The following is a 22,063-nucleotide window of genomic DNA, read 5'->3' as shown; positions in this document are numbered from 1 at the left end:
GATTGCTTTCTAGCACAACAAAAAAACCTTTCAGTATGGAAAGTAAGGAAACTGAAACTAGTGAGCGATGGAAGCACAGACGGCATCTGGTACAAGGGGAGGGAGTTGGAAGTAAAGCTTCTTGCTTTGGGTGGGGAGATGATGGGTGAAGAGTGTCATAAAATCATAAAATAGGGTTGGAAAGGACCTTAAGATCGTCTGGTTCCAATCCCCCTGCATAATACAGAGTATTGAGGAAATCCCTGGTGTAAGTAGTGAGGATACACCAGGGACGTAACTGGTGACCAGCTACTTGAGCAGCATAGCATGAGTCAAGTGCTGATCAGGTGTAACCATCCCTCTGTATCTCAAAGGTCAAACACTATTGTTTGATTCTGTCAGGGTGGTGGTTGGTGGTATTGCTGGTTGTGTCCGTCCAAGCAATGTGTTCCCTTCTACACGTTTACTAACAGAAGGCCTTGGCACAGACACTGTTGGCCAAGTTTCATTTCCCCGAAGGATGTTATAACGTCAATAGAAATTACTGTGTAGACTTCACCTCCCTGTTCGCATGAACACAGCTTTTCTTTATGGATGGACCTTCTTGCTTTTCTTGCCTGTTTTAGATGCTTAAATTCTGTGCAAAGTCTGTATAGTTGCATAGTTGCGTGTTAAACATGACACATAAATGATGCATGTGTTGCAATTCAGATTTAAAACCCCTTAACAGAAGAGTGAAAACCAAGGACCTGTCACTTTGGTGCTGCAGCAGCATGGAAGAGTTCTTGATTCTACCACCATTCCTTGGGTTTGGAGAGAATTTTGAAGTAACATTATGTTGGCTGATGGGAAGCCAGCTGGAAATGATAACTCTTCAAATTGGAAAACCAAATGAGTTTACTCTTACGTCCCTCCAAAAGCACTACTTTTGGCATCTGGTGTCTGTTAATATTTCTTAGGAGAAACTACAGACATACTACTCAATGTACTAAGTTTCTACAGCTTCTCTGCTGACTCTGGTGATGTTTTCGAAGCATAGATTTGTGCCCAGATCCAGTGGGCATATTTGAACAAAGTACAGGGCAATAAAACTGTAATGGTAGCACATGTATGGTTAGCAAACAAAGCATTAATGTGATCTGTTTCGCTAGCAGGGGCTGTGTTTGAAGTGTGGGGTTGGTTCTTAAGCCTTTTTGCACCATTCTGTCTCATCTGTCAGGCAGTGTCTTGCATTAAATTGGTGTTTTCTATGTAGATACATGTTTATCTGTAGGTAACTAGATTAAAAGAAGTCAGAATGTCTGCAGAGGCTGGTTTGGGAGTTGCTTTTGGTAAAGTGTTCCCCTTCTCCTTGTTGTTATCTTAGCCATAAAAGAAGAATGTCATTTGGGTTGTTTCAGTCCACGATCTGTTATTAAGTACTAGTACACTGAAGAGTCACTGTGCCATTGTATTAGTGTTAATCATAGGGTGACTTCATGTAGAGTTTACTAAAAATGCAAATAACTGTTGTAAGTTACTTTTAACATTTCTTTCTCATTTCAATCCCAGTATCTCATGGAAGATTCCTATTGAACTTTATCTTATGTCATGAGGGACCAAAACTGTGTGAAGATAAAATGTGGTTTGATATTTAGAAGCCTGTAAGAACACTTACTTCTTTCTTGTGAAGTTGCTGTAGGGGATTGGTTTTTGCCAATATAAATGTTTCCAAATACAAACTTTTTGAAGTCCCAATTTGAATGTTAAGGTTTTAGTGCTTCATTTTGTTGCATAGAATATCAGTGCCATGGATTTTTTCTTCAATTAGTGGGGTTTTTTTGTGTGTGTATATATGCATATAAAAACCCCACGCAGATCTAGTCAATGGTAATTTGCGTAGCCTTGGGAAGGAAAAGTGAAGAATGGCGATATGAGATCCTTCAGGGTGTGTGGTATCCACTATAGTAAAGAATCTGTTTCTTCTCTGCCTTTTTAAGGATCAGGTTCGCTCCTTTTAATGATCAATTACAGATGACTCAAGGTCTGCTGAGTTTTGTCAGAGCAGCACAACCAGACCACGGGCATAACTCCCCTCCACTTTATCTGTTTTGGTGCCCTGTATGGCTATCATTGTTGCTATCTCCTCTTGTTCAATTAGAAGAGGAATTTAATAGTTGCTTTAATTATACACAGTGTTACTGGTTACCCTGAATTATTTTCCCCTCCTTTTTGAAGAGAATGCTTGGCAGCAAAAGAGCTGCATTAAACCCTTAGAATAAAGAACTGCTATCCCTTGAAATAGCTGCTGTTTCTGACTGTTTTTTCCCTTAGTAGAAGCAGAGTGTAGCTGCCCAAAGAGAGAAAGTATCTTCTATTGCTGTAAAGATGGAAAGATGAAACTGCTACAAAAAACAGGTGAATGGAGACAGTAGTGTTCTTGTAAATGCATATGCCATTCCTCTGCTCCCTCCCCAAGAGTCTTGAAGAATGATGGAAAGAGTGGTCACTGTTGAAAGTTTGTCATTACTGCAGAGTGCTGCTCTTCAGTCTCTGTCAAAAACACATGAGGAAGAAAACCCCAAGGGAGGCGGGCAACCTTTCCAGCCCTCTTCTGGTAATATTTTAGTCAATATTTGTAGAATCTTCATTATTATGTTGACCATTAGAGGTGAAGTCTGACCAATATGTAAAATACAAAAGGACCCACTTGTTTGACTTAATTTGGGACTAAAATAATGGAGGATTGGTTGTAAAATCTCCAAAGCCCTTTTTTTCACTGTATATGCACTGCAGTGGCTTTGAGGATGGTCTGTAGCTTGAATATTTATCAAACACAGCAAATCTGTATGTTAAGGTGTTGCAGCGGACCATCTTGTCACACTTGCAGATCCTGAGTGGTATTAATCCCTTCTCTGAGGAACTGCAGAATGATTTCTTATCTCTGAATGGACTTCTGGTGGTTTCAGCCTGTTACCTGCCTGCCCAGCAGTTTTAGGTGGCTGGAATTCATCAGTATAGGACTGCTTTCCCTTCCTCCTCCTCTTTACCTAGCACCCCCCAGGAAAGAAACAGGCTTTTTCTTGCATCTCTTGTTTACATATCGGCCTGTGAGGTTGAACTTCTGATGTTCAGATTGCTGTACCTTAGGGAGAAGTGTTGAGTTGGCCCAGGAATAATCTTATATGAGCTGTAAAAGCCCCTCTGGTTCAGGTGACCAACTTACATTCTGCACCAAGTAACACAAGAACCTGTTTGCCCAGTGGATTGTGAGACCTTACAGCTACTGTACTGTATTTTCCAATAATCCTTTGTTTGTTTTGGGTTTTTTCTTCAATTTAAAAGAGCTGCTGATGTAGCTTTGTCTCTAGTTTTCAATTCAGTCTTTTAATAAAAAGCTCATCCTGCAGGCAGCTTTACATTGGTACATAGAGCAGTTACACTGATGTTGGCGTAACTCACTCCACATGTGTTCAAGCCCCATATTTTAGGCTTATCAAGATGTCAGTATTTTCTACTGTAGACATGGCAGGAATCTTTTTCCAAGTATGTGAATGCAGGAGCCTTCTTTTCCCATCTGTTTTGGAGCATTATTTCAAATCTGAAGCTGTACTTGTAAGAGTGCTTGGATGTTGCTTTCCTGTCCTGTTACCAGACTCAAACAGGTATTTCCTTCATAGCTCTGAGTAAGCTCTGCTGACCTGAGCAAGTGTCCAGATTTAGATTAGATCTTAGGCAGAAGCTCTTCCCTGTGAGGGTGCTGAGGCGCTGGCACAGGGTGCCCAGAGAAGCTGTGGCTGCCCCATCCCTGGCAGTGCTCAAGGCCAGGTTGGACACAGGGGCTTGGAGCAAGCTGCTCTAGTGGAAGGTGTCCCTGCCCGTGGCAGGGGTTGGAATTGGATGAGCTTTAAGGTCCTTTCCAATCAAAACCATTCTGTGATTCTGTGTTTGCCACGGGAGTTAAATAGCAGTTTGTTCCACCAATGCATGTTCTAATTTTGAGTTGTGTTATCTTTCCAATTGGGAGTCCTTAGATTTGTGTTTTTTGCTTTACAAAGAGATGATTTAAATTACACAATTACTATGTTTATACAGCTAAAGTTCTCTTTTGTGTTGTGCTTCACACAGAAATGCACGTGCACCCTTAGTCTTCTGCTAAGATAAACTGTAAATTATACTTGAGTAACTTTTCTTCTGGAAGCAGCCTGCAGCTTTCCTGTGCAAGTGTTCTTGGTAAATGAAACACTAAATTGTTAGTGTTAATGGACATGCTGTGGGCTCAGTATTTGCTAATGTCAGGTGGAATCAAAGTGACATCGTTTTATGCTTGGCAAATGTGACAGTAACTCTGTCTGTGACTACCTTGTCCGAATGAATCAGTGCTGTGTGTGTAGTTGCTGGCAATCACCTGTAATGCATGAGCAGATTCAACTCTTGCTTTCAAGCATCTTCTGCAAGCACTGTTCTTATTAAATGCCACATGCTACTGATGTGTCGGGTGTATGCGCTCCAGAACATTCAATAACTGAGGGATGTATTGTAGTTTCTCCTTGTGCATTTATCTCTTTAAATGTCTCTTGGGTCTTACAAAAGCTGAGATGCTTCTGTCCAAGTGTGTGTTGCTAACCACTGAGTGTCTGTGGCCTTAATATAAATAGACATAAATAGAGCAAGGCCTCTATAAAAACCATATCTTTTCCTATCATACAAACTATACCTGTGTTCAGATACTATTTTTGACTTGAAAATTTGCAGTGGCTTCCTGGCTCTCCTCCTGTACTCAAAAGTACAGAAAGGACATCCTGAAACCATCCTTATAGGAAACTGAGATTCAAATTTCCTTTTCTTTCCTCTAAGTGGAATGGTTACACTTTTATCACGTGTGTGTATATATATATGTACGTAAGTTCTATTTTCATTTGACAGGGAAGATTCATATATTTGAATCATAGAATCATAGAATAGTTAGGGTTGGAAAGGAACTTAAGCTCATCCAGTTCCAACCCCCTGCCATGGGCAGGGACACCTCACACTAAACCATGGCACCCAAGGCTCTGTCCAACCTGGCCTTGAACACTGCCAAGGATGGAGCATTCACAACTTCCCTGGGCAACCCATTCCAGTGCCTCACCACCCTCACAGTGAAGAATTTCTTCCTTATATCCAGTCTAAACTTCCCCTGTTTAAGTTTTAACCTATCACCCCTTGTCCTGTTACTACAGCCCCTAATGAAGAGTCCCTCCCCGACATCCTTATAGCCCCCCTTCAGACACTGGAAGGCTGCTCTGAGGTCTCCACGCAGCCTTGCCTTCTCCAGGCTGAACAGCCCCAACTTTCTCAGCCTGTCTTCATACGGGAGGTGCTCCAGCCCCTGATCATCCTCATGGCCTCCTCTGGACTTGTTCCAACAGTTCCATGTCCTTTTTATGTTGAGGACACCAGAACTGTACTCAGTGCTCCAGTATGGGATAGTCATTTTCAAAACTGCAGTTTCCCAAGAGCCAGTGAAGGAAAAGGGAGACATGAATGAAATGCTGAAACAGATTTGATCTCATTTGTTATACTCCTGTTCTGCAAGATCTAGAGAGGAAAATCATGTTTGGCTTTTTGTTTGTTTCTTGAAACAAAAACTGAGCTGGTTTAAGAATTAGGATATATGCAAATAGCTATTTCTGCTTACTTGTTATGGATGTTATTTGGGAGTTACTGTCTTTGTTTTAATGAAATAGTCTTACATGAAACTGAAGATGAATCTTTCCATGAATGGTGAAACTAACTTAGCTGCACTAATTGCTTGTGGATTTAAATGTTGGACACTGCACAGAACAGCATTTATATATACTTCATGTTTCTTGTACCAAGTGCTAAAGGAGTTGCCTGCAGCAGTGTGATACGTAAGCAGTCGTCACACTGGAGCTCTGGTATCCGCCTTTCTTCACAGCATTCCTGGCCTGTCCACTATGTGAATCTTTTTTTCTCCTCTCTGTCTCTAGTGTCATCATTTAACTTCTCTCTGGCAAAACTCTAGTGATGAGTTTGCTGTGCAAAAACACTTGTCCAGAGGCTTCTGTGGAGCACGAGTACACTTGATAAATCTCTTCTGCATTTTTCTCAGGAGACAATTTTTACCTGGAATTGGTGAACTGGGGAGTCCTCATGCACATCTTGGGCTAAACACACGTTGGCAGTGCTGTCCCCCCATTTCCTCCATCAGTTACCACTGCCATCACTTGGTTGTCAGAAATGGGATATCAGGAAATTTGGCACTTTAATTCCAAGCGTGATTTCATTACTGAGGAAGAAATGCCCAGGCACGGATTCACAGTGCTGATGAAAACCACTTGAACTTGCCTGCAAACTTTCTGAAGAGAGAGGCAATTTTTCAGAGAACCTTTTCTCTGTGTTCTTCATTTCTGTGTGATTAATCAAAGAATAACTGGAGTAATTCATTAACTTTGACAGGCAAATTGTCTTCTACATCAAAGTGCTGTTCTTCAGCGCTCTGGCAGTGGACAGAATTGAATCCTTAATAGGAATCTTCATGTCTTCATCAAAAAAGAGGTGGAAAACATTATGTAGCATGTTCCTTTCTCTTGCTTACCGGGCACAGATGTAACACCTAGTAGAGCATCTTAAAGGTTAGAGTACTGTGTTTGAATACTCCCACTTATGATGTGTAATGGCATTAGTTAAAACTGCTGAAGGTGTAAGCATTTCTTGTTTTGGATATAGTTTTAAGATGTTCTTCAGCACCTTTAAACCTTTTTCTTTGCTCTTTTGTAACTTGAGTTCTAGTATTTAAAGGTTCTGTTGTGAGAAGGTGAAGCAATGTGCGCAGTGAGTTCTGAAGTACTGTCAGAAAGATGCATCGTGGAGTGAAACAACCGCATCGTGTTGGAAGTGTTCACTCTTGACAGTTCCCGTTTGCAGAACTCTGAACAGTTTCAAGAACTGGAATAGTTTTAGGGTTAACCTGAGCTTTTCAGGTACTCAATTCTATATAGTCAAAGCTGTGCTCCTTCCAAAAGGTCGCTAACAAGTGTTTGGAACTGGCTACCAGAAATGCTCCTCAGAACTGCCCAGTTGCTCTGTAAGATAAGTCTTTACCCCATAGGAGTGTTGAGTTGGGTTTGGTTTGTTTGAGGTATTTGGTCTGACTTTGTACTTTCCACCTTCTTCTGGAGGTAATTACAAGAAGGCTCAGCATTTGCTGTTTAGTAGCATAAAGTTGGATGGGTTTTTAGCCTGCTAGGATTGAGTAGCGGTTTGGCTGAAGCATTGACTTCCTCTTCCATCTTTCATGTTTTAATAGAGGCATTAGAATTTTATGAAACCTAGTTAATCCAGAAAGAAACTGGTGCTTACACAGCCAGCTTGTATAATGCTTACAGCTCGGGCTATGATTTCATGCTTGCTATCAAGAAAGGAGGAGGTGGTTTAGTCCTGAAAGTAATGTTATCTGCACTTAATTGTGTTTTCACCCTTTCTTCTGCAGCCCTTCCAACATCTGCCTTTGGAACAGTAGAGGGTAGGGGAAGCTTTTGTAGAGACAAGCGTCTCTTTAACACATGGCAGAAGGAAGGTGCCTTGGTTTTGTTTTATTTTGTCCTTTAAAGAGCAAGAAAAATAGCAAGAAAGATGTTGTTGATATTATGAAACAGGTCTTCACTGTCATTAACAGCTCGGGATGGTTTCTGCTTGCTTTTATTATCCCAATGTTGCGAAAGCTTGCTGTCCTGCTGGGATTTCTTTTTGGAATGCAGAGGTGTGTTCTAGCTAAAAGCATGTGCTTTGCCTAACGAGCTTTCCTGGCCAATGAGCCCAGCTGGCTGCTGCAGTCTGTATGTCTTTTGTTTTAACTCATTTTTATATCCATGCTTTAAATTAACACTTTTTGCATTAAATGGCAGACGAAGCACAATGGCCATAAATGAAACCAAACCCTATAATCTGCTAATTTTTGTTTTCACTATGTGGCATTATGTAATCCAGCAGCCTGCTAAAATATGTGGACATAATACTTGTGGCATGTAAACAGTGCTAAACTGAAGTGATGAGCCTTTGTGGAAGGGAATGTTAATATTGAGGTAAGGTTTTAGCACTTCCTCTCCTAAGTAGAGAAGACAAGTGAAGAGAGCAGGGTCTGGCTGGTCAGCACAAAATGTTCTTGTTAAATCTGCATCTCTTGCTATAGAAGATCAGGCATGCTATCAACGTGGAGCACTTCGCTGGAGTCTGCTGATGGGCTGCTTCTCACTGTTGCTGCAGTCTTGCAGCTACCTCTCGAACTGATAAAAGCCCCAAGTGCTCAAACTGTCTGAAATTCAGCCACATGCCCTTCGGGTTTGGTTCAGATGATGAATAGAGTAAATGTCAGACGGTCAAAGAGGGTAGACGTTAGGTGGATTAGATGTTAGGCAGAAGCTCTTCCCTGTGAAGGTTCTGACCTGCTGGCACAGGGTACCCAGAGAAGCTTTGGCTGCCCCATCCCTGGCAGTGTTCTAGGCCAGGTTGGACATGGGCTTGGAGCAAGCTGCTCTAGTGGAAGGTGTCCCTGCCCGTGACAGGGGTTGGAACTGAATGAGCTTTAAGGTCCCTTAAAAGAACCCAGACCAGTCTGGGATTCTGTGAAGCACGGAATAGAAATCCTATTTCATACTAGTAATGCATCACTGTTTGCTAGTCTATGACAGGGGCACTGGGGTTGTTGCTGCATGATCATTCTTCATATATTTGTGGAAATTAAGAATGTTTTAGTTCTTACGGCCCTTTCCAGTTTTTATAGTTGTAAGCGATGTGAGATGTTTTTGTCTCAGGAAAACATTTGCCAATAGATAAACGAATTCTTCTGTGTATTTTCTGCCATTGCTCATAGATTTAGAGACTCTTGGATCATACATCTTTAGTTGTAGACAAACACAGACTTACTGTGGCTGTTACCTGTAGCTGATGCATTATTGTAATGGAGGTTTTGCTCTCAATGGCTGCAGAGCCTTTGGTCCAGGACTGGTGGTATATCACTTGCAGTGTGCTGTATGAAGTGTGGCTTCTCTGCTTCTGTGTCTCTGGTCTTGCAGATCACAGCAGCAGTTTGGGTTCTGCACAGTTCTCCTTGCTTCTCAACCTGTTTCTCTGTCAGGGCTGCACACCCTCCTGCCTTTTCCTTTCCTCCAGACGCTCTGGGCCTGGTTTACAGCTGAAGTTCCCACATTCAGTGGAGTCATAAGCATGGACAAGAGACATGGCTGACCTCTTCTTTGGCTTTACTGATGAGTATGAGAGCTTTTTGTGTAGTACCAAATACACAAAGCTCTGGCCATGTCCCACTCTGCTGTTAGGTTTTCTTAATAACATGCAGCAGCTTTTTGGAAATGAAACAAATAACCCACAACAATAATAAAAAATAACAACCCAAGTACATTTCTTTAACCCTGTTTGGATATTTATTCTCCCAGTAGTAAGGACAGGCTTTTTTCTTCTAGTGAATTCATGTAGTTTAAAGCTGCTATAAGTAGAAGCTTCTCCCTTTGCTGCTAAGGTGAGTGGCATCTGACCTACACATAAATACTCTCCTGTTCTCATATTCATTGTAGGCAGCAGTCTGAGCTGGGGGTCAAGACAAAGATTTGAATGTATTTGATGGTTCTCAGTGCTGCTCTTCAAAGAATTGCATTGCAGTTTGGCTCTGGACTTTCTCTTTTCTTTACACAAATGTCAGTGGACAGATTTGGGGCCTGGATGTCAACTCCATTCACTTCCAGGGTTGCCTCATGTTTATTAAACTGTGGCTGATCAGAATCAAAGTAGATTTGTTGAAGTCAAAACTACTGATGATGACACCTCCAAAAAGATACAAAGAATTGCATTTGTAATTCCAGTATTAAAAAGGCAAACTTTTGAATGGGACTTAAAAAACCCAACCTTTTTTTCCTAATAGCATTCCGTATAGTAACCTAGACCAGGTTACTCAAGACCCCATCCAACCTGGAGACCTGCTCTAGGTTAATCTGAATATGGACATCTGGACAAGATGCTCTAAACTCAGCTCCAGAAGTGAGTCTTATTAGTGAAGTGCCAAATTGAGAAGGTATTTTGATGTGGTTTTGGATATGATGGATTTTGGGGGTGTTCTTTGTTTCTTTGGAGGGGGGAGGTTAGGTTGGAGGGATTTTAGTTGTTGCTTGATTCCATTTATCTCTACTTGAAAAGCATCCCTTTCCCAATCTCTCCTAAGCAGAAGGAGCTAGAATTTCATGTGGTCTTGAGAGGCAGTAGCAGTTTAACTTCACCCTCCTCCCAGTTCATTCCTTTGTGGGGTCGGCAAAACAAGTTCATGTCCCAAATGCAGCATGAAGTATTAAAACATAATAACTGGGTGTAATTCCTATATAAAAAGACAGAAGCTCTTCACTAAGAAACTATCACCCACCTTCCTACCAACATTGTCGCTAATGATTCTCCTGTGGGACTGCAGCAGTTTGCAAACTCTTTAAATGGACAAAGGAACAAGTTTTTGTCATGTGAATGCTTATGTAGTCTGAGAAATACTAAATCCTTTCCTTTTCCAGAAGGTACTTTATGCTCATATTGCTTTAATAACAGTTTTTCTAAGCAGACTCTAGTTCAGAATATCCACTGTCTGAATCTTAAATCTAAAGGGTACAGTTCTGACCACCTCTCTCTTATCTCCAGAGCTTCAGGTTTGTGAAGCTGCATGGAAGTTTCCTAGTGAATGAAAGGCCTCTTATTTTGCTCCAGTAAAATGAATTATTAATTGTTTTTGTACTGAGGTGTGAGGGAACATTAAGCTTCAGCTTACATGGTATCAAAGCATGTTCTGTGCAAGCATGTTGAGAATTTGCTTTCATTCTCTGGCAGTAATGTGGTAGTTGGCTTAGAGTATTCCTGTACATACATACAGGAAGCTGTACATACAGCTAGGTGAACATAAATATGTCCTCTGATGATGATGTCTTGAGACTCTTCATCAGGGATTATAGTGATGGGACAAGAGGTAATGGGTTCAAACTTAAACAGGGGCAATTCAGGTTGGATGTAAGGAAGAAGTTCTTTACTGTGAGGGTGCTGAGGCGCTGGCACAGGGTGCCCAGAGAAGCTGTGGCTGCCCCATCCTTGGCAGTGCTCAAGGCCAGGTTGGACACAGGGGCTTGGAGCAAGCTGCTCTAGTGGAAGGGGTCCCTGCCTATGGCAGGGGTTGGAATTGGATGAGCTTTAAGGTCCTTTCCAACACAAACCATTCTGTGATTCTATAGCATAAGTGGAACTAAACAAGCAACATTTCTAGTTTGTCCATTATGGCTCTGTTTTATGCTTTGTGCTAGTGACAACACTGTTTGAGACCAAAGACTTGCAGTGTAATTCTAGAGGATGCACTTGCTCTGTGATGAAGACTGCTCAGCATGTGTGGTTAGTGGTCTTTCCTGTGTCAGCACATTTTCTGGCATGTTTCTAAGGGGGGAATATGCCTCTTGGGAATTATTTGTGATGCTTTGGGCAGATCCGTCTATGGAAGGAGAATCAGCCAATGTTCCTTATAGCTCTTGTAAAACCAAAAGGGAAATGCAGTTTATTGTTTTGTAATGGCTTTTCTTGTAGGCACTGTAGAGGGGACTAGAACTTGTCTTCAGCTCTTATTAGACAAAAAGGATGTTTTATTCTGACAGCAAAAAGAGATTTTGGCTTGTATGCCTACTTTGTTTGCTATATTACCATCATTGAAACCCACAGTTGTCAGAAAAGCTGTAAGCAGTGGGGTTAATCTCTGTATCACCAGTTGGCTCACTTTGCTGCAGCAAACATAAAATGTCATGTATAGTAACTCTTGAAGTCTTGGGCAGAATGGTGCATAACTCATAGGAAGCTTATAAAAGCCAGAAGTGTTTTCTACCAGACTAATATTTCCTGGTGAGGCTCCACAATGGATGTACCTTATTTAACTGTGGCATTGTTTGTGGGGTTGTTTATAATAAAGCAAATAGTTGCTAATAGAAGCACTTTGTCACTCTATTGCTGCTCATTTTGTACTAGTGCCCCTTTTTGCTGAGAGTATTTGTCTCGTACGTAAGTCTACTCATTACTATTCATACTGTTCATTAGGGACTGTAGTGATAGGACAAGGGGTAACGGGTTAAAACTTAAACAGGGGAAGTTTAGATTGGATATAAGGAAGAAGTTCTTTACTGTAAGGGTGGTGAGGCACTGGAATGGGTTGCGCAGGGAAGCTGTGAATGCTCCATCCCTGGCAGCGTTCAGGGCCAGGCTGGACAGAGCCTTGGGTGCCATGGTTTAGTGTGAGGTGTCCCTGCCCATGGCAGGGGAGTTGGAACTGGATGATCTTAAGGTCCTTTCCAACCCAAACTATTCTGTGATTCTAAGTCATGTTCAGCCTGGAGAAGAGAAGCTGCATGAAGACCTCATAGCAGCCTTCCGATATCTGATGGGGGCCTACAAGGATGCCAGAGAGGGGTTCTTCATCAAGGACTGTAGTGATAGGACAAGGGGGGATGAGTTCAAACTTAAAACAGGGGAAGTTCAGGTTAGATACAATGAAGTTCTTTACTGTGGGGGTGCTGAGGCACTGGAACAGGTTCCCCAAGGAAGTAGTGAATGCTCCATCTCTGGCAGTGTTCAAGGCCAGGTTGGAGAGAGCCTTGGGTGACATGGTTTAGTGTGAGGCATCCCTGCCCATGGCAGGGAGTTGGAACTAGGTAATCTTAAGGTCCTTTTCAACCCTAACTGTTCTGTGTTTCTGTGTTACAGAGAATCTGTGCTGTAGCACCATCCCATCCATCTTTCCTACCAGTAGAATTGCTTTGACTTTCTTGTGGACTAAGTTCATGTATTTTTATGGCCATCTTAGAGTAGTTAAAGAAAAGATAGCTGCAATAGCTAGGCTTGTCTTAGTGAGGCTCTAGGACTCTTTAGGGCTTTGATCCTATGCATCCTGAAGTTCCTTTTATTTCTGAAAGGATGCTATCCAGAGTATTTCCATGACAAACTTCCCAAGAGCTGTTTTCACATGAAGGATCTGATCTCTTAGTTTTATGCAGGGCAAAACACAATCTCTGCAGCACGGGCAGGGGTTAGTAAGAGACTGCCCAGCATCAGGCAGGTTTGTCTAAGTTGCTGTTGGAATTGCTTCCCAAGTCACGTGCTGCCAGATTAGATCAATACAGTACCTAATAGGACAGTTAAAAACACTTCCACAATTTGCTGACAACGGGGGAATGGTGAAGTAAAGGAATAGATTTTGTAGGAGATCTCGGAATACACGACTGCGGTATTGGCAAGCCCCTTGTTCTCCTGTGAAATTCCTTACTGCAGTGGTGCATTGCAGGAAATAGATAAAAATCAACACACACAACATAGCCATGCATCATATTCAGGGAGAGAGACATGCATTTGAACCTGAAGCAGCTGATGTGCTTTCACAAGGCAAAGACACTTTCCGCTTGTAAAGGGATCATGCTGTAGAAGGACATGCAATTCAATTGGAACAGGCTTCATTATAGCAATGGTCTAAAAACACAATAGACTCTTAAATGCATTTTTTATAGAGTACTTGAGAAATCAGTTAAGTTTGTAAATGCTGGGGGTGGGGGCTAAGCACCTACCAAAGGAGAAGCCAATAAGCAATTTCAGCATCGCCATTTGAATCCTGGAGAATGGCTTTGTTCTTGTTGAAATACAGCTTCTTACTACTATGCCTGTACATGGGGAAACCAAAATTACATCTTTAGAACATCTTTCTGTTTTCTCCTCTAGCTCGTGCTGTCTGTCTTTTTAAACAGTGCAGCTTTTTTTCTTCCGAGTTTCATTTCAGCCTGTACCTGCTGTGGAATTTTGTGTGAAACAAATTGGAAAATGTTGGGGTTTTTTAAAGGAAAAAATAATATGATTTCATGTCCAGCTCCATATATATATATTTTATATATATTATATATATATTTGTATATTATATTTATATGTATATATAGAATCATAGCATAGTTAGGGTTGGAAAGGACCTTAAGATCATCCAGTTCCAACCCCCCTGCCATGGGCAAGGACACCTCACACTAAACCATGGCACCCAAGGCTCTGTCCAACCTGGCCTTGAACACTGCCAGGGATGGAGCATTCACCACTTCTCTGGGCAACCTGTTCCAGTGCTTCACCACTGTAAGGGTTTGTGTGTGTATATATATATGCACACATACACCTTATGAAGTATTCATAAGCATATATGAATGTATATACTTATATAATATATATAATATGCATTTTATTATATATGTAAAATTCAGAGTAAAGAGAGCAGAAAACAGTCTGTATTAGAGGTTAAATGGTAACTAGTCAGATCTCTAATGAAATTAACAGTTGTATCTGGGAATGAACCAAAGTTCTCTGGTTTTACATTGGCTTGCACTGTGCTCTCTTGAGAAGAGCCCTTGGCCCAAAGCTGTGGTTTTGGAGCTTGGGGGTAGACTTTGGCTACAGCATCATTCTCATTTCAGAACACATGTTCATGTCAGACTTGATTGAGAAGAATGTGTTGTCTCTCTTCTGGGTATTGTCCATAGGTTTAACCCCTTAACTTCATTGTGTTGGAGCTTTAGCTGTGATTCCCTTCTGGGCAGACACACTCCTAGTTGAATGGAGCCCAGGCTGGCACTAGAAGCAGCTCTCCAGCTGTGGATGTCACTTATTTTAGAGCAGGCAGATGTGATCACTGCTCAGACCGCTGCTGTTGCCCCAGATTTGTGTTGCTGCTCCTAGTTTGGCGATGGTTCTACCTGCAGTTGAGCCAGTGGACCAAAGAATGTGAGTGCTCCTCCTCAGCATGAAGTCTTAGTTCAGAACCATACCTATAAGTGCAAATGTATGAGCTGAAGCAGAACAGTGTAAACCAGGCCCTTCCAGTAGGAAGGGGGCAAAAAAAGATGAGTTCAGAGATGTTCTTCATCCTTCCATTTAGTGCAGAGCTTCACTGGAGCGTTGATCTTATTGAATGAAAGACCACATCAAAACCAAGTAATTATTCTTGTTCTGAGTCCTTGGGGAAAAACTTACTTGAGGTAGCTTAAGAATGGAAAGGGTTGCTTTAGGTTAGGGTCATCCTGGTGTATAACAGCATGTGCTGTGAGCAACTACTAGATCAAGTTTAGTGATGAGGACTAAACAATCTGTCCTCAAGAGATCTGGTCCTTTCTGGAGGCAGGGCTCTAGGAAGGCTTTTCTGGCTCCTATAGGCCAATCTTTGTGTGTGTTAAAATCCAGTATATGTGGAGGAGGAAGGAAGATTGGCTTTTCTGAGATAACTTTCAGTGGCTTCTATTATTCTGTCTCCCCTTTGCTGGTCTCAGAGCAGCTGTAGCATGTTTGGACACAGTGGAAAATGGCCTTTAACACTGTTGTCTAAATTAATGCACCCAGTTCAGAAAGGCATGTGGAGCCATAAACCCCCACTGTATTACCTGGAGAGAAGCATTTTATAAAGGTTTTTTATATGGAACCTCTGTGCTCTCCATTTCTTTTTCTAATGGACTCAAAGGTATTTCAAACATGCTTCTTTCAGTTCAGATCAGTGACTCCTTATTTTATACTGCTGCTTTTTCCAGCTGCTGCTCAGTGAAAAGTTATCCATGTTTTCCTTAAGCAAGGATAGGGAATGAATTTAACTAATTAATTTAGCCACAGCTAACTTAAGGCTGGGACATTACTGCCATGCACGTAAGTTATTAGTGTAACTACTCACTGTGCTCTAGCACTGCTTAGTACTCTCCATTCTCCCATCTTGTGCACTTTGGAGAAGGAAAGTGAATGCTCTGACTATGGATTCCTAAGTCAGTGGAAGCTGGGATATTACCTGCTTAGTGAAAGCCTTTGGGATAACTTAATTGAGATGTTTCATCCTTCAGAATGGATAGTGTTATTTCAGAAGATGTTTGTGGTCCTTTCTGAATGTTGTTGCTTCCAGCTCATGTGTGTGGAAGATGCTTTTACCGATGCCTTCTTTTCTGGTGTGCTATGAAACAAATCCTATGCCCCATGAACTTGAAGGGTTTACCTGCATGTTCCTCTTGTACCTTGTCTTTGGATCAGTGTTCTTTCTGCCTTGTCTTTAGATCCATGTTCTTTCTTTGTTACTGACAATGCTCTTTTGTGTAGGGCATTTTTCTGGTGTTCAGCTACCTCTTGAAAGCACAGACCTGTCTTGTCATCTTCCCACCGTTTGAGCAGAGAATAAAACCAACTGTTTACTATGTCCAAAGGCACGAGACAAGATGCTGTCAGGCTTCCACGGTAATTTTTGTGGTTAATTTTACACTTGAGAAGGCCTGTTCAGGAACTGGAAACAACATAAGTGGTCTCTTTATTTCCTTTTCCTCCTTCCGTCCAACTCAGTTCTACCATTATTGTTTCTCTGGATGTGGATTCTGGTCCAGTCAACTGTGCTTTGGTTCCTAAGTGGGTTGGCCATGGTGCTGTTGCGACAAACCATCCACTCCTGCAGAAGGTAGCTCAGGCTGCTTTATGAATTAGGATAAGCTCCGATAGACTTTGTCAGCCTTTGGCATCAGAACACTTGGCAGAGGTTTGTCATTGCCAGCTGAGGCAATGGAGATAATTTGTTGAAACCAAAACACACAACTGAAAAAGGAGTAGGCTTAATGAGCTTTTAAAACTTGTACACCAAAAAGTATTAATTAAGCAGCAGATCATTCAAAATACTCTGATATTGGCCTCAGAACCTGCAAGTCTCGTTCTCCTGTGTGGTTCCTAATGTGTCCTCTGTGAAGATAGGAGGGGGAAAAAGAACCCTGAAAAAATAAAGGGAGTGAGGGGAGAATCACCTTCAGACTTGGAATTTGGAAGATATTTAATCATTCTTTCTGTGATTCTGAGTTTCTCCCAGGTGAGCTTAATGTGCATGTTATTTTGCCTTATCAAAAGACAGGCAGTTTGTGCCTTTACTGGGATTCAGCATCGTGAGTAAGGTGTAACGGAATAGCTTGATCAGTTTGGAAGGGAAAGAAGTTGCCTCAAGTTGCTTTTAGCGTCTTCTGTAACATGTTCAGTACTTCCATTTTTCCCTCTTTCACAGTGTTTCTTCTCTTATAGGCAGAAGTAGGATTCATGGGGTTAATCTAATCTACGGAAGGACAGGAGGCTGCTCAGATGTTCAGAATGGTATTATTTTTATTTACACTCAGCTTGAGAACTGTGATGTTATTTAACAGCTTAGGCTACTTCATCTTTAATTTTAAATGGTGATATCATTGTATTCAAACTTGTGCTTAGATAGCTGGAGCCAAACATTCTGCTCACAGATGAGGAAAGCTGTGTGGACATCATCTTTGCTGCACCTGATGGTAATATGGGAGCCAGCAAATACGCTGGTGCAGAGCAGGGACCTTAGATTTAATGTTTGCTGTTGAACAGAGCTGAAAACTGGCTTTTTCTGCTGTTAGCTTAAACATTTATCACAGAATGGTTGGAAAGGACCTTAAAACTCATCCAGATCCAACCCCCTGCCACAGGCAGGGACACCTTCCAGTAGAGCAGGTTGCTCCAAGCCCCTGTGTCCAACCTGGCCTTGAACACTGCCAGGGATGGGGCAGCCACAGCTTCTCCGGGCACCCTGTGCCAGCGCCTCAGCACCCTCATAGGGAAGAGCTTCTGCCGTAGAGCTCATCTCAGTCTCCCCTCTGGCAGGTTAAAGCCATTCCCCTTGTGCTGTCCCTTACATGCACCAGGATATGTCCATCCCCAGATTTCATGTAAGCCCCTTGAGGTATTTATTAGACTGTAGGTATTTATTTAGAATAACCCAGTTTAAGAAGTTACCTGTACTTGGCTTTTTTCTTCTTAAGGTGACTTTCTGAACACTTCCCAAACCACCAAATCCTGTAACTAGTACACGTTTTCCTTGTCTTAATAAAACCTTTACTAGTAGTGGAGCTGGAACCACAACTTAACGCTATGGATCACATTCCTTTTAACAGCTAACTGACACTTGTAATGAGACAAGCTCATAACTAAAACTTGGTTGCAGGAAGTAAGTGGAAAATACTGAAGTTGATCTTTCACTTTCTTTAAAGCTGATGTGTCAGAAATGTGCACTGACTCAGAGCAACTCTGAATCATCCTATCAGCATGTGGAGGAGTGATGTATATGCCATACCACTGGGAACTGTGGAATCAATTCCCATTTCTTGCTTCTTGATACCTAAGAACAGGGCTCTGAAGTTTCACCTATTTAAATATGTGCAGTATCCCAACTACTCTGCTAATGGATGGTGGGTCTGTGGCACAATGAATCTTGAACTTAATGGAGCCTAAGAAGGGATAGAAATGTCATAAGGCAGATTTGACCTAAATTTGTTACTCTTGTTGTGCAAAGAGTATTTGAGAGTAATAAATCTTGCCAGCTGTGGTTTAATATTGGCTTCCTCCTCCCACAAGGCAGAAGAAACGCTGCTATTGGAATAGCCATAGGGTCTCCAGCAAGGAAAGAAGCAGTGGTCAGTTATATGACCATTTGTGATTATCTGTCCTATTTTCCTTTGAACAATAGGTGAAGGGAAGCATGCTGTTTGTCACTGTGTGTGAGCTGCTGGGTCTGTGTTACACTTGGACAAGAGTTGTTTGCAGCATGGATGGATAAGAATAAAAACAAGTCTGTGCCCAGGCTGTGGTGTAGACATCCAGAGGGAATAGCAGAGGCAAAAATGGACAGAGAGGCCTGACTTGTACCTCAGATGGGCATATTAAGACCATTTAGGGAACTCTGAATATGTGAGGAAATGTTTAAATTTCCCTTAAATGCCTTGATCTGTGGCCCAGTGAAGACATTTGCACGTCTTGTCTTATCTGACTTTTCTCTTTGGGGTTTTGTTTGTTTGTTTTCCCCTTTTCTGCTCTTAAACTAATGAATGCTGCAGACTTAAATTGGTCTCTTCATGTGTCTGTAAGGGATTAATTGTTCAAGAAAGCGGAGGTCTCTTCCAGGAGCTGTCACAGGTTCCTGAGGCTCCAGGCAAGTGGACCCTCATTTGTTTTCTCCTACTTGACTCTTCCACCAACGTGTGGAAGCATCACCAGGAAAACGGGATGGAACTTAAAGGATGCATTTGTTTATCTTGTAATACTTTGTGCGAGTCAAGTCTGGCCTTGAACACTGCCAGGGATGGGGCAGCCACAGCTTCTCTGGGCACCCTGTGCCAGCACCTCAGCACCCTCACAGGGAAGAGCTTCTGCCTAAGAGCTCATCTCAGTCTCCCCTCTGCAGGTTAAAGCCATTCCCCCTTGTCCTGTCCCTACATGTCCTTGTCAAAAGTCCCTTTCCAGGCTTCTTGTAGGCCCCATTTAGGTGTTGGCACTCCTGCAGCACAGACAGACATGTTAGTTACTGTTCATACTGTGCAAGACCATTCTTTCCAGTTTTCTATCATTGATAAAAATAGTTATAGTAATCCGTACAGAAAACACTTGGAGCCTCTACTGAATCCTCTGTGCAGTTTGTTAGAGTATCAGGGCAAAAGTAAGGGGGAGAGACTGGCTGGGAATAAAAGGAACTTGAGTGTGGGGAGAGAGAATAAGGGTAAAGATGGAGAGTGGTGTACTTGAGGGACAGAAGAATAAAGAAGAGCAAGTAGGGAGTAGGATAATAATGGGAGAAGGGATGGCGGAAGGAGAAGAGTCCACACTTACACCTTAGGATAAGGAAGGGGTGTTCTTTTGTCTAGGTGGGACGTACGAGAGAAAAAAGTGACAGGTTGATTCTGCAGCCAAAATGCTGTTGGCTTTCCTAAAGCATCTAGACCATAAGCAAGACCTAACTTGCTTTTTGCAAAACTTGAGTTGCGTTTTAAAGCCTTTCTGGATCAGACTGATTTTTGATTACTCATTTGCAGGATTCTGTTTCATCTTGGACTGTAGCCTCAAGAGCTGGGAGCAGGGGTGGGAGTATTATGAAACAAAGTGATTTGATTATTTGGGGGGGGGGGGGTGGGAGGTTGGCAGCTTTGTTTTAACTTAGCAAATTGTTTAAAAGCACAGGCAGATGAAAAGGAGGCAGCTAATCCAGTTAAGAACAGCCACTATGGGTTTGGATATTGATTTCTTCCTTCACTCTGTTGTCCTTTAACCTTGTTTTCTTACAGTTTTAGAGAAACCATCTTGAGCTCTACTCAGCAAATAGAGGATATGAACAAAATCGCTTCCCTTAAAGAAGCAATTGAACTCCTCTTTTAACTTGCCATTAAGTTTTCTTTCTCCATTCTTCAATTTCTCTTAATCTTCATTGAAATAGAATCTCTTTTAGGTATGACTTTTCTGCCTTTTAGCCTAAAATGATTGGGTTTTTTTTTTTTTTTTACATACTTGTTATCTGTTTACAATACATCTAATGCTAAAAGGTATATTTTTAGCTGGCTAAGTAAAATAGCTTGCTTGCTCGAGGAGTTGTCATAGCAGCAATCTTAACAGATAGGCTGATCCTATTTAGCTTTTGCAGCCAAAGAGCGACCGTTCGGCACCAGTTTGACAGCTCCGCAGTGTTTTTTCTAAAGATGGAAATCGTGCTGGTGGTGGGGAATATGTGTTTTTTTGGTCCTCCTTTAAAATATTGCCTTCTGTAGGTGTGTGGAGTTTGATTCAACCCGTCTATTTTCATCCAGCAGAACTTGGGGAGAACTTTGAACGCGCACACACACAGCATGTGAGATCCAGGATCTGAGGCTTAATTTGTAGAAGCTTGGAAATAAATGACACAGTGCAGCATATTGCAAAGCTGCTTTGATTCTGGTAACAGCCATAAGTGTTCTGAAAGAAAAATGCCAGACTAGGGAACAGGCTCGTGCATCATTTATTCAGCTCTGGTTTTAAGTTATGATAGACTGGGTAAATAGAAGAGCTTTAGGGGTTAGTTTTGAGGAGCTGCACTGCCTGGGTTAAGTGATAGCTTAGTATTTTACTAATTCCAATTAATAATATTATCATAATATGAAGAAAAAAGGTGCTTCTGTATTGTCAAGCAAAGGAATGGTGTTTTCAGGTGAGTCTGTAAGATGACTCTGTAAGGGATCTCTGTAGCTCTGAGCTGTTAATAAGTTCGGTTACTCTTAATTTACCGTGAGGAACTTCTACTGTCTGTATCTTCCAATCAGATGGTATTGGGCCCAAATTGTTGTTGTGGAGCAGGAGATTTATCCTTCAAACTCTCAAGTCTTTTACTAGACTAATACTTTTTCTAAAGACTCATTAAAGTACCCGAGTTTAATGCTAACAGAAGGTTTTGGGTGTTGTTGGCTTAGAGTGCTTCAACTGTGATTGAGAGTCAAAAAGTCTATTTAGCCTTCTAATTGCTTCTTTCTTGCTCCAGTCCTACTTGTTAAAATATATTGTTACCATAGGAATGCAAACCATCATGTCAGGCTTATATACTCATTTCCAGTGAGTCCTGGTAACTTTCATCACATACCTCCCCATCTGGGGTTGCTCTGGGGAATACTCAGCACGTTGCTTTCTATGCTTGGTTCAAATCCAAGCTGAGAGTGGCACAAGTGACTTCGGTAACTCTGGTGTGGGTTTGGTGTTGCACCACTGTTTATGGCCTGGTATGGAGATATCTAATGAATGAATCCGGCAGAATCTCCCTGCAGAGAAATGGAATGCTGAATACCAACAGCTATTTCAATGTTCAAGTTATATTACAGCTTTTGAGTGGCTTAAGGAGCTTGGTGCAGAGTTCTTATTGTGGTCCCACCACCCAAAACTCCTGCCTCTTCACCTTTTTACTTCCTTGCCAGGCATCTGCTTTTTCTGAGTGCTGATGTTCATCCAAGTCTACTCATCCCCTCAAGCCTGTTAACCTGACCAAAGATTAGTTTTAGTCTAACTTCAGCTTCCAGGTTAGCAAGTTGAACCAGCTCAGCAAAGGGGTTGTTGAGCAGCTTCAAGGTAGAGACTGTAAGTAGGGGGTAAGTAGATTTGGATGAAGAACTGAACAAGACCTAAGGCATCGAGACGTTGCTCCCCTGGTAATCGTCATCTGTACCTCTGTAATGTTCAGCTACACAACCATAATGCCCAAAGCTTT

At 41.9% G+C, this 22,063-nt stretch overlaps 1 protein-coding gene across 3 annotated transcripts in view; it reads left to right on the top strand.

The window, feature by feature from the left end:
• Positions 1-22,063, top strand: part of USP22 (ubiquitin specific peptidase 22) — a 102,362-nt gene that overhangs the window by 16,829 nt on the left and 63,470 nt on the right. The gene's annotated exons all lie outside the window — the stretch shown is intronic.

This window comes from Psittacula echo, assembly GCF_963264785.1.
Source record: "Psittacula echo genome assembly, chromosome: 5".
Classification (NCBI taxonomy): Eukaryota; Metazoa; Chordata; class Aves; order Psittaciformes; family Psittacidae; genus Psittacula; species Psittacula echo.
This window is presented reverse-complemented; position numbering and strand designations above follow the sequence as displayed.